This window comes from Piliocolobus tephrosceles, chromosome 19 (assembly GCF_002776525.5).
Source record: "Piliocolobus tephrosceles isolate RC106 chromosome 19, ASM277652v3, whole genome shotgun sequence".
Classification (NCBI taxonomy): domain Eukaryota; kingdom Metazoa; phylum Chordata; class Mammalia; order Primates; family Cercopithecidae; genus Piliocolobus; species Piliocolobus tephrosceles.
The window spans coordinates 40,838,189-40,850,779 of NC_045452.1; the positions used below are offsets into that span (position 1 = coordinate 40,838,189).

A 12,591-nucleotide genomic window follows, 5' to 3' on the forward strand; every position below is an offset into this window, starting at 1 on the left:
GAATCTTTGGCCAACAACTGTTGGAGACCGATGTTAACATCATGTATAGGAATGCTGTGTTTTCCAGGATTTGACATTTTCAGCAGTCGAGAATTACTATATTTGGTGAATAAAAATACCACTACTAAAAACAGAATGTTATAAATAAAATGATGTCTTTTGTTTCCAAAGTTGATATACTAGAGTGACATGAAAATAATAAAAGAGATATACTGTGTAGCAAAATCATCTCCAGGTAAATGCTGCAGCCTCAAGCGATGCCAGTGAGCATTCTCAAGGCAAATGGGAAAAGGGTTAATCCTCCCAGCTAAGCAATATTTCACATAAACCATTATCTGTTTTCTTTAATTTCTGGAAGTAATGTTTATTTTTGCAGTTTTTGTTATATCATTTCAGTTTGTGGGTTGGGGTTGCAATTCTTTGAATGGTGATATCTACCTAAGTGAAGTTCTTACAACTATTGAATGGATAGGTCAGTATCACTTTCTCCTACTTCAAACCAGTAAAAGATTTACGATCTGAGGTCACTGAGTGCTTATGCTGTGAGCATTTGTTTTCTGAAGTTAAAGGAAAGAAAATAAACACACTCTGAAACAGAATGAAACAGAAGGTACTTAGCTATATGGAGAACTACACTTCCAGTGTTGGGGACACAGCAAGGAGAATGGGAAATGGAAGGGTAGTACCCATTGCCATCTTGAGGGAGGAAAAAAATTCCATCAACGACAGAGGCTCTTAAAAGGATGAACAATCCAAAAACCCACCACAGCAAGCTGGAACACACTGTTCCATCAGAGAAATCAACCTGGAAATGACCGGAAAGCTACTGACCAGTTGAAAGAAATATATGAGCAAATAATAGACAAGAATGGAGCTAGAGTGGCCCACAGTGGGAAAGATGCAGATAAATAGTAACTATAGCAATAATAAGATAATGTGATAATGTGATAAATATTCAGAGAAGTAATGATAGCAATAAAAGTTCAAATCAATAATGACAATCATCATCATCATAAATAGATAACACTTAAACCACCACATGCCTGCCACTGTTCTAAGTGCTTTCCACATGGAAACTTATTTAACCCTCACGCCAACCCTGAGAGGTAGGCACCATCATTACCCCCATGATTAGGAAATTGAGGCACAGAGAGGGTAAGCGACTTGCCCAAGTTCCCAACAGCAGACACAGGGCAGTGGTACATTCCACAGCAAGGCTCTTGTGCCCATGCCTGCAACCGCCCTGACGCAGGGGCTCAAGCCTAGCCATATCAGAATCACCTGGAAGGCTCGGAGTTGCTGATTCAGCGGGTTTGGGGTGAAGCCTGAGAATGTGCACGTCTAACAAGTCCTCAGGTGATGGTGTCTCTGGTGCTCCAGGAACACACACTGGGAACCACACGTGATATACGGTTTCCCCTTGACAAAGAGCCTTATGGCTCAACTTTCCCTTAGCATCCTAAAATAACATCATTTCACAGAGGCACTGAGAACAGCTGTGTATCCACTCCAGGAATGTACAACCTCTGCCATCCTCATAGTTGAATGCCAACTACCCAGGGACTCAAGGCCATAGATGTTTTAAAGCAGGAATAAATGGAGAATCTGGTCAAAACTGTAACATATTACTAACATGTATTATTATAAATGTTATATAAATAGTATATGTTGTAGAACATATAAGCACATATTGTAACATTTATAGCTATAGGAAATACATATAATATAAATAATTCTAGTAAAAACATTAGCTAAAATTAAGTTCAGATAAATCTTTAATTCCCATAAGAGATTTTCAGCCCTCATTTATGCTAGTCAACTCTTGTGTACATGCTATCACTTTTCTCTAAGTCTCAAAAATGAGCTCCTCCAGATTGGAGAAAGGGGAACCCTCCTACACTGCTGGTGGGAATGTAAATTAGTGCAGTCACTATGGAGAACAGTATGGAGGTTCCTCAACAAACTAAAATTAGAATTTCCATAAGCTCCAGCAATCCCACTACTAGATACAGATCCAGAGGAAATGAAATCAGTATCTTGAAGACATACCTGCCCTCCCATGTTCATTGTAGCACTATTTCCAACAGCCAAGATGTGGAATCCACCCAGTGTCTAACAATGGATGAATGGATAAAGAAAAGAATATGTGGTATATACACAGTGGAATATTATTTAGCCATAAGAAAGAATGAAATCTTGCCATTTGCAGCAACATGGATGGAATAGGAGGCCATTATGTTAAGTGAAATAAGCCAGGCACAGAAAGACTCATATTATATGTTCTCATGCATATGTGGGAGCTAAAAAAGTGGATCTCAACTGGGCATGGTAGCTCATGCCTGTAATCCCAGCACTTTGGGAGGCCGAGGTGGGCAGATAACGAGGTCAGGGGTTCGAGACCAGTTTGACCAACATAGTCAGTTTAACCAACATGGTCTCTACTAAAAATACAAAAATTAGCTGGGCGTAGTGGCAGGTGCCTGTAATCTCATCTATTCAGGAGGCTGAGGCAGGAGACTCACTTGAACCCAGGAGGCAGAGGTTGCAGTGAGCCGAGATCGTGCCACTGCACTCAAGCCTGGGCGACAGAGTGATACTCTGAGACTCCATCTCAGGGGGGGAAAAAAAAAAAAAGTGGATCTCATGAAAATAGGAGTTTAATAGTTACTAGAGACTTTGAAGCGGGGTGAAAGGGAAAAAAAGAATTCAAATATGCTTATTATCACTGAACTGTATACTTGAAATGCTAAAGATAGTAAATTATATATGTATATTGTACCTCAATAAAAAGATTTTTTTTTCAAAAGTATGCATAAAATGGGGATGGTCCAGCTGTCACATGGATGCTGTTTTAGGGAAATAAATTCAGTTTAAGAATGATTTTTTTATTCCTAGTAAGTACAACATTGATGTCTTTAAAACTTAGAGCTCTGTTAAGCCAGATTTTGGAGGTTTTCAATTTGCCCATCTCGAGGAAACTTCATTCTGTGTTTCAGAGTGAACTAACAAAGCAAAGGCCCCACAGAAAAAACATTTCTCACTTACAGAAAAATGGGGAGACAGTGGCTCCCCAAAACCAGGGTTCCTCAACTAGGCCTTCAGTGACCTCACTCCATGCCCATTAACCAGGGTGATGAGGTATAAAGAGTGAAATCTAAATCAAATCGTAACTTTGGATTTCCAGACTAAAATTAACATGTGGTGGATCTCACTTTTGAGCTCTGAAAAGACATAACTTCCTGTTTGTAAGAAAAGTAGCTTAAAAAGCTTTTTTGCTTTTTTGCATATCAAATGTTTCTGTTAAATTAATTTTTCAATGATCTCTTTGTCCAGAAATAAAAAATGCCTGGATTAAATTTGACTTTAAGTATCACAGTTTTAAATATTAAGTACAAAACAAAATGCTTGATGAGAATCTACTTGGGGTTCAGTGAGCACAGGAGGTTTAAAACAATTGAGAACAAAGGCTTCGCTTTCCTCCTTGGGCTCCCTCGACTGTGGTCACAGGAGCACATGCACCACGACCTTTGGCCTTGGCCTTGGGCCATTTTCCTCCCTACACTACAGAGCAGTGAAGGATCCACTTTAAAAGCTGGTCTGACTGTTCTAAGTCCAGCTTTTAACTCATCCATGCCAACCAAGGGCACAGATGGCTTTGCCAAGTGGCCTCAGAAACAGACATGTTCATTGAAAAAGAGCAAAGTGGACAAAGTAGATTCTCAGCAGATTCCAGAAGGCAATCCTTCGGTTTGTATCTCCTGGGGAAATTCTACTTTGCTTCTGCAAAAACACTTCTTCCTTAGGCTACTGAGGACTGAGGATGGCCCAGAAAGAATCACAGCTCCTCGGAGGCTCCAGAATCACTCATTCTCCTCCAGGGGAATTCTCAGGATTTCAGGGGAAGCACCAGTTGAGATGACAGCACACTTGTTAGCTAGTTTCCTGTCAGTGGCCTGTGTTTGGAAGATGTGTTTGAACTTGGAAACTATTGGTAGAGCTGTGACCATTTGGGAGGTTGTGGTTGATGTATGTTGCTCCCAACTATTTGCTGTGCTTCTCGGCTGGGTCCATCCACAAAGGATCCTTCCCTGGGCCTGTCCCTGCCGGGGTGGAGTGGGAATGGGGTATGTGTTTCCTACTCCCTTGTGTCAGGTGTGGCCCTGTCACCTGCTTTGGCCAATGGAATGTGAGCAGCAGTGACCCACACCATGCCTGAAGAGAGGTATCGGGCTCATCACACGGCTTGCCTTGCATGTGGGTGGGTCATGGATTGGGCTGTTCCTTCCTTCTGGGAAGTGGGAAGAAGGAAACTTGGAACTGAGCCATAAATCAACTACAGCTGACTTGAAACACAGGTGAGAAAAATTCTTGTTGCTGTAAGCCACACAGTTCTTAGAGTTGTTAGCAAGGCAAAACCTAGTGAAACTTAACCACAGAGACACTCACTATTAACACACATTTTTTAATCTTATGATTATACGCCTGACCTAAAAGGTACTGCATTTAAAGGAAAGATGTAAAGTTCTGAAATATCCTTTTTTTTTTTTGAGACAGCATCTCACTCTGTCACCCAGGCTGGAGTGCAGTGGCACAATCTTGGCTCACTGCAACCTCTGCCTCCTGGGTTCAAGCGACTCTCCTGCCTCAGCCTTCCAAGCAGCTGGGATTACAGGCACCCGCCATTACGCCTGGCTAATTTTTGTATTTTTAGTAGAGATAGGGTTTCACCATGTTGGCCAGCTTGTTCTGGAACTCCTGACCTCAGGTGATCCACTCACCACAGCCTCCCAAAGAGCTGGGATTACAGTTGAGAGCCACTGCACCCAACCGAGTTCTGAAATAGTCTTAATGTAAACTCTGAATGTTGGTCTATGACTAAACACTGAATACAAAAAGAACCCAAATTTAACAAGATTGTCATGGAGAGAATGGCTTGCCTTAACCCGAAGAACAACATAGAAAAGGTGACTAATGCTCTTTTGATTACTTCTGAGTCAATATTTACATGTATCATGACAAGATAACTTTTTAGAGAAAGTTGTAAGGGATAGAATAAAGTCAAGTTGATAGGATAGAATATCCTATCATTCTAATATTTTGTGGAGCAAGAAGCCCCAGTTTAAGGACCTAGTGGCCTCAGGATCTGTAATCACATAGACACACTGGGCTGCCCAGGTACCACTATCATTAGGTCATTGACAGCTTTCATTTGGGAAGGGACAGCTTAAAAGGGTCCAGGCACTTTTCAAAGCAGTTATAGATACTATTGTATTGAATCCCTCTCTTTACCTTGGGAAGAAATTATTTTCTCTATTTTCTAGGTGAGGAAACTAAGCTTTGAGAATTTAAATAATTTACATGCATTCACAAAGTTAACAAATGGAGCACCCGGTGAGCAAACCAGCTGTCTGTTCCCATGGCTGCACTCCTATCTAACCACCATCATCGGCATTAGCTTGCAAAGGAGTCTTGTGGTGCAGTGTGACAAAGCTAAGTTCCTGCTCACTACGCGTCAGCATCCATTATAGATTAAGCACATAATTAATTGACTCATTGCTCACTCTGTGCCAGGCCTGATATTAGGCATTATATATTAATTTAATTCTCACATAGACTCTGAAGTAGGTACTACTATTATTCCCATATTCCAGACAAAGGAACTGTGATATAGCACAAGGTATGTTGGAATCCATAGTCCATGCTTCTGATCTCAACACTGGATCTCTAACTTCAGTGCCCTTTAGAATCACCTGGAGGGGTTGACAAAAATGCAAATGACTGGGCCCCACCTCAGAATTTCCGATTCAGCAGGTTTGGGGTGCAGCCAGAGGGTCTGTAGTTCTGACAGTTTCCCAGATATCCCTGACGCTGTTAGACCTCAGACTACACTTGGAAACTCACTATTCTTTTCAACACTTAAAAGTTATCTGGAATATGGAGGACATGAATAAGCCAAGAAATTCGATTGTCTAAAATTTATTCTCATTACTTTCAAACAAAGGAATGGAGAGTCACTGGGGTTAAATCTATAAGCACTGCAGTTGCCAGGTGGAGTTTTTAGTTAGAAAATATTTCCTTGGGGATAGAAGTTCGGGTGTAATGTCTTGGCGAAAAGTTGAGAATTGCTGGAAAAAAGCAAACAATCAGTAGAAAATTGCTCTCAGGTTTCTTCCTTGGATAATGGGTATCATTAAAGGAAGCGTTTAGCATTGGCCTGGCTGGGAACATTGGAGGACTGTGGAGAGAACCTAGATTCTAGGCTGGGAAAGTTAAGGCTGGAGGACATTAGGCGTTCTCTTGCTGAAGTGTGTGATTCAGGTGTTCCACACACATAAAGGGATTTGTGGTTAAATAATTTTGGAAGGATTTGCCTACCGGAGCTGGAGCTGAGCCCCCAAACACCCCATTGTTTTCACTCTTTGGAGAGCCACATTGCACATGTGTTTATTACAGTTTCTGAGATGTCCTACAGTTATAAAACTTGCTTGACTGTAGCTATATATACGTGTGTGTGTGTGTGTGTGTGTGTGTGTATGTGTTTAGCCTTTTTGTGACATTTGAGAACACTTTGAGGAGTGCTGATCTGGTCTAAACTCTACACTTTATATCTGGGGAGATAAAAGGATCAAAAAGCTTGAGTAACTTGTTCAAGGTTACTGAGCCAGTAACAAGGTGAGAGCTGGAAACAAGCTTTTGTGAATCTTCGTCCATTTCATGGGTAGGTATCTCTCTTCGTGGTCAGGTTATATGTTGAGATGAGTTATCCATCTCACCGGCTACTGAAGACAGGGTGGCATAGAATAGTGTGACCCCTCTCCCCTCATCCAACCGCAGCATCCCCATCATCAGAAATTCAGGCTCTCAGGCTCCACACTTGAGCTACTGAACCAGAATTTCTGGGGGTGCAGTTTCCCAGAACCTGTCTTCCAAAGAACTCCATTTCCCCAAGCAGTTCGGTAGCTGGAGTTTGCCAGTGATGCCTTGGCAAATTGGAGAGGTGCCCCTCTCACCCTACGATGCATTAGAAAAGCAACAAGTGTTCCTTTATAGACCAATCCACATTTGCATTGCATGTGAGCGTGTAATAATGCAATTTGCCTCTGCGGTCAGATATGTAGCTTTTTCCCTATGTTTCTATTCCATTATTGTTGTTTGAAATTCCGTAAGTACTAAAAAAAAATTGTTTTCCATCTCCGAATGTGGTTTGCATAGTTGTTCCCTTTACTCTTCGATGCAAAATCTTTAAAAACCTTTTTTTTTAATCTCATAGAACATCAACCTTTCTCTACTCAACAAAGACAAGTTTAAACAGATACTGGGCTCAACAGGGGACTCATTTTCCATTTTCCATGGCAAAGAATCTGAACACTGGAATAAGCCAGAGGTATCATTTGCTGAATATTTTCATAAAGACAGTTTAATTTCAGGCCCTTTATTTGTGAGAGAGCTGGCTAACCCAAATAAAACATTACACATCTGTCTGTTGTTACGAGTGACCAACCTCAGCTGAACATTATTACTTAATAACAACTAACTTCCCTGTAGAGTGAGAGTGCCGCAGCGGAGGGCAAATGGAAATTTCCTGTGGTTTACCACCCTCGGCCTCTCCCTGCTCCAACATGTGAAGAACTTGGGTAATAAGCATATTCTCCCTCTAATCACAGCATGGCTTGGACATGCATTGTTATGAGATGACTGGCAAAACAGGAACACTGATGTCTGCTGGAAGTAAGTGGGGAGGGGGTGAGGAGGCGAATTGTACTGTGTCGGTCTCCGTAATGCACTGCTCAATTTTCTTTTTCTTTTCCTTTTTTTTTTTTGAGATGGAGTCTGTCTCTGTCACCCAGGCTGGAGTGGAGTGGCACGATCCGGCTCCCTGCAACTTCCACCTCCCAGATTCAAGCAATTCTCCTTCCTTAGCCTCCCAAGTAGCTGGAATTACAGGTGTGCACCACCACATCCAGCTAATTTTTGTATTTTTAGTAGAGATGGGGTTTTACCATGTTGGCCAGGCTGGTTCTGACCTCAAGTGATCCTGACCTCAAGTGATCCACCTGCCTCGACCTCCCAAAGTGCTGGGATTACAGGTGTGAGCCACCACGCCTGGCCCCAATTTTCTCTTTAGGAAAGAGATTTCTTCAATAGACTTGCGGAATTTCACTCACTATTTTTGTCTGGATTAGTCCAAACCTAAAACAGAGGGGAAGATGGCTCAAAACAGTACCATTTGGTTAAGGAGAAGGAAATCCACAGCATTTGGGTTTGTCTGACTGTGGTGTAAGTCAGAGTGGAAGGCTTCTGTTTTTGCAGACAATACTGGTTGAGAAGCAAGTATTTTATTTTATTTATTTATTTTTGACAGAATTGCTCTGTTGCCCAGGCTGGAGAGTGCAATGTTGTGATCTGGGCTCACTGCAGCCTCCACTTCCTGGGCTTAAATGATTCTTGTGCCTCAACCTCCCAAGTAGCTGTGATTACAGGCATGCACCATCATACTTGGCTAATTTCCGTATTTGTAGTAGAGATGGGGTTTAACCATGTTGGCCAGGCTGGTCTCGAATTCCTGACCTCAAGTTATCTGCCCGCCTTGGCCTCCCAAAGTGCTGAGATTACAGGCGTGAGCCACCGTGTCTGGCTTAATGTGTTGTTTAATGACACTTCAAAGTGGACATGGTTGGAACATTCACAGGAGATGACACGTGGGAAGTAAGTAATGATGCTGGTTTTCTTAACTCCTGTTTCTGTAAAACATGAGAAGCTGCTTGAGACTGGATCATGCCTTTTTAGGCTGCATCATCATATAATTTGCAATACTTCCAAATTGATTTTCCCTTAAATAAATCTCTATCTCTCACTAAGATGTTGAGTCTGCCACTTTTTACCACTCACATATATCTTTCTTTGCTTCACGTTTATAATATTTTGCACTGTGATGAAGGCATGGAAACATAGAAAGCACATTGTAAATATGGGTACCGATTTCAGGCTGGCTTGTTTTCTGGCCTCATGCTGACTCCTACATTTTCTTTTATTTGAAATAAATGTGGAGTTGTCAGTCTCTGTACATTGATGACTAATGGGCTTTGATGTAATTCACCTGCATGCAAAGGTAAACTTCTTATCTTTATTGGCATTCACATTAGTTATTAGCATGAATGTCATCCCAGGCAATGGAAATTACGACTTGTGCTTGATTTAAAACCAAGTTATTTAACAATGGGATGAATGTCAAAAAGTTTTGAAATTCAGTCTCACTATCAGTCTACATTTTGACCACATTTCTCTGATACAGAAATTGTATCGCAGTGAAACGCAGTTTATACCAAAATCTACTTTAAAGACTGGTAGTATTTCTCAGTTGTTTGCTTGTCGCAAAGTTGAAAACAGATTCTGTGATCGTTGAGTGATAATAAGAAATGGAGAACTTAAAAATATCTTCACATTCAATAAAAAATTAAGACATTTGACAGTTAACTAATTTCCATCACTGTACAGTGTAAGAAAACACATTCTAACCATCTGTAATTAATTAGCTGGAGGACTATCGGCCCAAATTTGGTGTTTTTAGAGTTGCCAGATAAAATACAAGATGCCCAATTAAATTTGAATTTCAGATGGACAGCAAATAACTTAGTGCAAGTCTGTCACATGCAATATTTGCTATATGCTTATACTAAAATTAGTCATTGTTTATTTGAAATTCAGAGATATATATGTACTATTTACATATATGTATCTATAGATATACATAGTACAGAGTGGCCGTACATTTGCTAAATCTGCTATCCCTAGGCAAATGCAAACTTGTGCTCAAGAGTCATTCCTAAGGCCAAGAAACTTAAAGACAGGGTTTAACGTAAAGACATTCTTCTTGGAAGAAAAAAAGCAATCCAGATTTTCCCAGTACTAAAAACTCTGAAAACAAATCTAACCATTGTGGGATGGGGGCATAGCCTTTTCATGCATGGCTTAGCAGAGGTGTCAGAAAAGCTAAGAAGCTTGTCTCCTTTTTAAGATATCAGCTCAGGGGCTCTTAACATTTGATGTTATGGTCTTTATTTGGTGGACTAGTGAGACACATGCCTGGCTTCTCAGAATGAACTGTTCAAACAGATAAAAGCAAAGTCACAAAGATTACAGAAGACACCAATGATATTAAAATGCACCTATTACGGTACTGAAAAAACAAAATTATACGTTTCCAAGCATTAAATCAGAGCTAATGTTCTAAAGGTGTGGTAAGCAGCAATGTCATTTCAAGGTCTCTGAAATGGCTGGAATGTGATATTGAAATGTCTGTGATTTCCACCATGACAAAGTCACAGTTGCAGCTAGTACATCTGTGGTTTGTTGCACACACTCAATACAAATTTTAGTTAGAGGCCATTTAAAATAAACTGCTGTTCTTTCCCCCTCATGTGAGATCGTGGATTCTCCTGAGTTCTACCCATATATTCTCCAGGCTTCATAGCCCTGGGATTAAATCTGACTGTGGATGAAGTTTCTAAATGCTGTAGATATTACCAGTAATTCTGGTAATACCACAGAATCAGACCAACCTATAGAATTTTCCTTGATTTATTCCACTTGTACACAATCTCTTGACATGTTTAACAGCCATCTCAGATACTGTGTCTTTTATAAACATTGGCTGCACACTTAACAAAATCACAGCTAATCCCCTTTCCAGTAGGATATCCTTGCAGGCACTAATGTTAGTAATGAACATCACATTGGTGCTCACGTGACTGGAACAGTAAGACCAATGAGGAGACATTCCAACATCTTCTACTCTAGAAGTAATGGTACAGTTTCTTCTGACATTAAAAACAAAGGGGGAAATAACAGAAAACAGCTCAGATACATACGTAATGCTTGGTCTTCATAGCCTTACTGTAGCACTTCTCAGAAGTAGGAAGGAGGCTTTTTACAGCTAATATACCACTCAGTCACATGTAACTTTATATTGCCATGGTTTCATCATAACTCTTACCAGGAAAGAGAAAGCTTACCCACCTAGAGTATTAATTGAGACAATACTCCCTTTCATAAATCCTCCAGTATCTCCCACTGCTGACAAGACAAATCCTGAACACCCTGGAAAACCAAAAAGACTCTTAAGCCCTGGCTCTCGCTCCCGCTCAGGCTTTATTCACCTCAGAACAGAGCCTGGGTGTATACTTGCCCCTTCCTGAGCAGCTGGGTGCCCTCACAGCCCACATCTGGCACATGCAATTCCTTCCTGAAGTTTCTTCATTTTCTCCCTTTCTTGGTTAACTCCCTCCGTCCTTCAAAAGTCAGGTTGAACATTATCTCTTCTGCACTTAAAATAATTCTTCAGAGGCAGTATAGTGTAAAGATTAAGAGCACAGGACCCTGCTTCTGTTAACACCAGCTGTGTGACTTTGGACAACTTTCTTGACCCCTTTGAGACTCGGTTTCCTCATGTGCAGAATGACGATGATGATAATTTCTATGCTTCATAGGGTCGTGTGAAGTAAAAACATATAAAGCTCCACAAAACTCTGCCTGCTCATATGATTAGTATAATGATTACTGTAATTATTAGTATTAATCATTATACAAGTGTTAACTGTTATCATCATATACATACCACGAATAAAACGTAAAATACGACTCATCAAAAGAAATCACATTTACCACAGATGAACAGCAGAGGGTTCATATAAAATGTTCACAAATCAGCAAGAGCCTTCATCCTCCTAAGTGGGCACCATGTGTAGAAACACAATGCAAAAAATGTTCAAAAGGCGAAAAGACATTTCAACACTTTAACATTTATTTATTGGTTTGTGTGGCAAGAATTTATTGAGCACCAACTATGTGCTAAGCATGGCACAGGGTGCTGCTGATGAAGCAGTGAAAGTGACTTGGTCCTTGCTCTTGGGTAATTTGCAAGAAAACGGGGAAGAGAGGCATTAAATAGATTATTAGATGAATGATTTAAAGACATTTGTGGGAAGAAATGGGGAGAAAGTCAAGGATGGATGAGAGACTAGCATATGGGGTATATAACATGTCCCAGTCTGGAGTTGGAGCATGGAGCTTGGCACCTTCCAGGAAACAAGGAGGATGTTGAGTAGGGGAGAGGGGAGCAGGGTCGGGTAGGAGCGAGGGCAGAGCCACACCATGCAGGGTTTTGGGGGCTCCTTGAGGACCGTCACCCCCACCCTAGGAGCACAAGGAGTATCTTGGGGTTTTATTCAAGGAAGAGAAAGGATCAAACTTGCGTTTAAAAGTGATCATGTTAAACGCAGCATGGAGAATGGATTGGAAAGAGTCAAACATAGATGCTGAGAGTCTGTTTAATTGACACTTCCAGTAATCTGAGTTGAAATTACTGATGCATGGACAAGGGCGCTGTTAGTAGCTTGAGAGCTACTAGCCAGGAGCTCTGGGCAACAGGTCCCAGATGGAGTCAACAGGCATCTCCGACAGGTGGATGTTAAGTAGAGACAAGGTCTCACCAATGACCCCAGGCTTCCTGGCATGGAAATGAAGTGTGTTGGGGTGGGCGGAGGCTATCTTACTGATTCAAAGGACACTGGATCTTCCTCTGTAATTTTAACA

General features: G+C 41.1%; 1 protein-coding gene across 5 annotated transcripts in view; it reads right to left on the reverse strand.

Annotated features, from left to right (window-relative positions):
* Nucleotides 1-12,591, reverse strand: part of KCNJ15 (potassium inwardly rectifying channel subfamily J member 15) — a 75,782-nt gene that overhangs the window by 7,529 nt on the left and 55,662 nt on the right. The window contains exon 1 of one of the 5 annotated variants that reach the window (XM_023191652.2): nucleotides 11,017-11,555. The exons of 2 other annotated variants lie outside the window; for them this stretch is intronic. The gene's annotated coding sequence lies outside the window, so the exon portion shown is untranslated. Of the gene's footprint in view, nucleotides 1-10,868; nucleotides 10,936-11,016; nucleotides 11,556-12,591 lie in introns of those variants that run through there. 2 more of the 5 variants (XM_023191638.1, XM_023191657.1) reach the window with 2 other exon arrangements.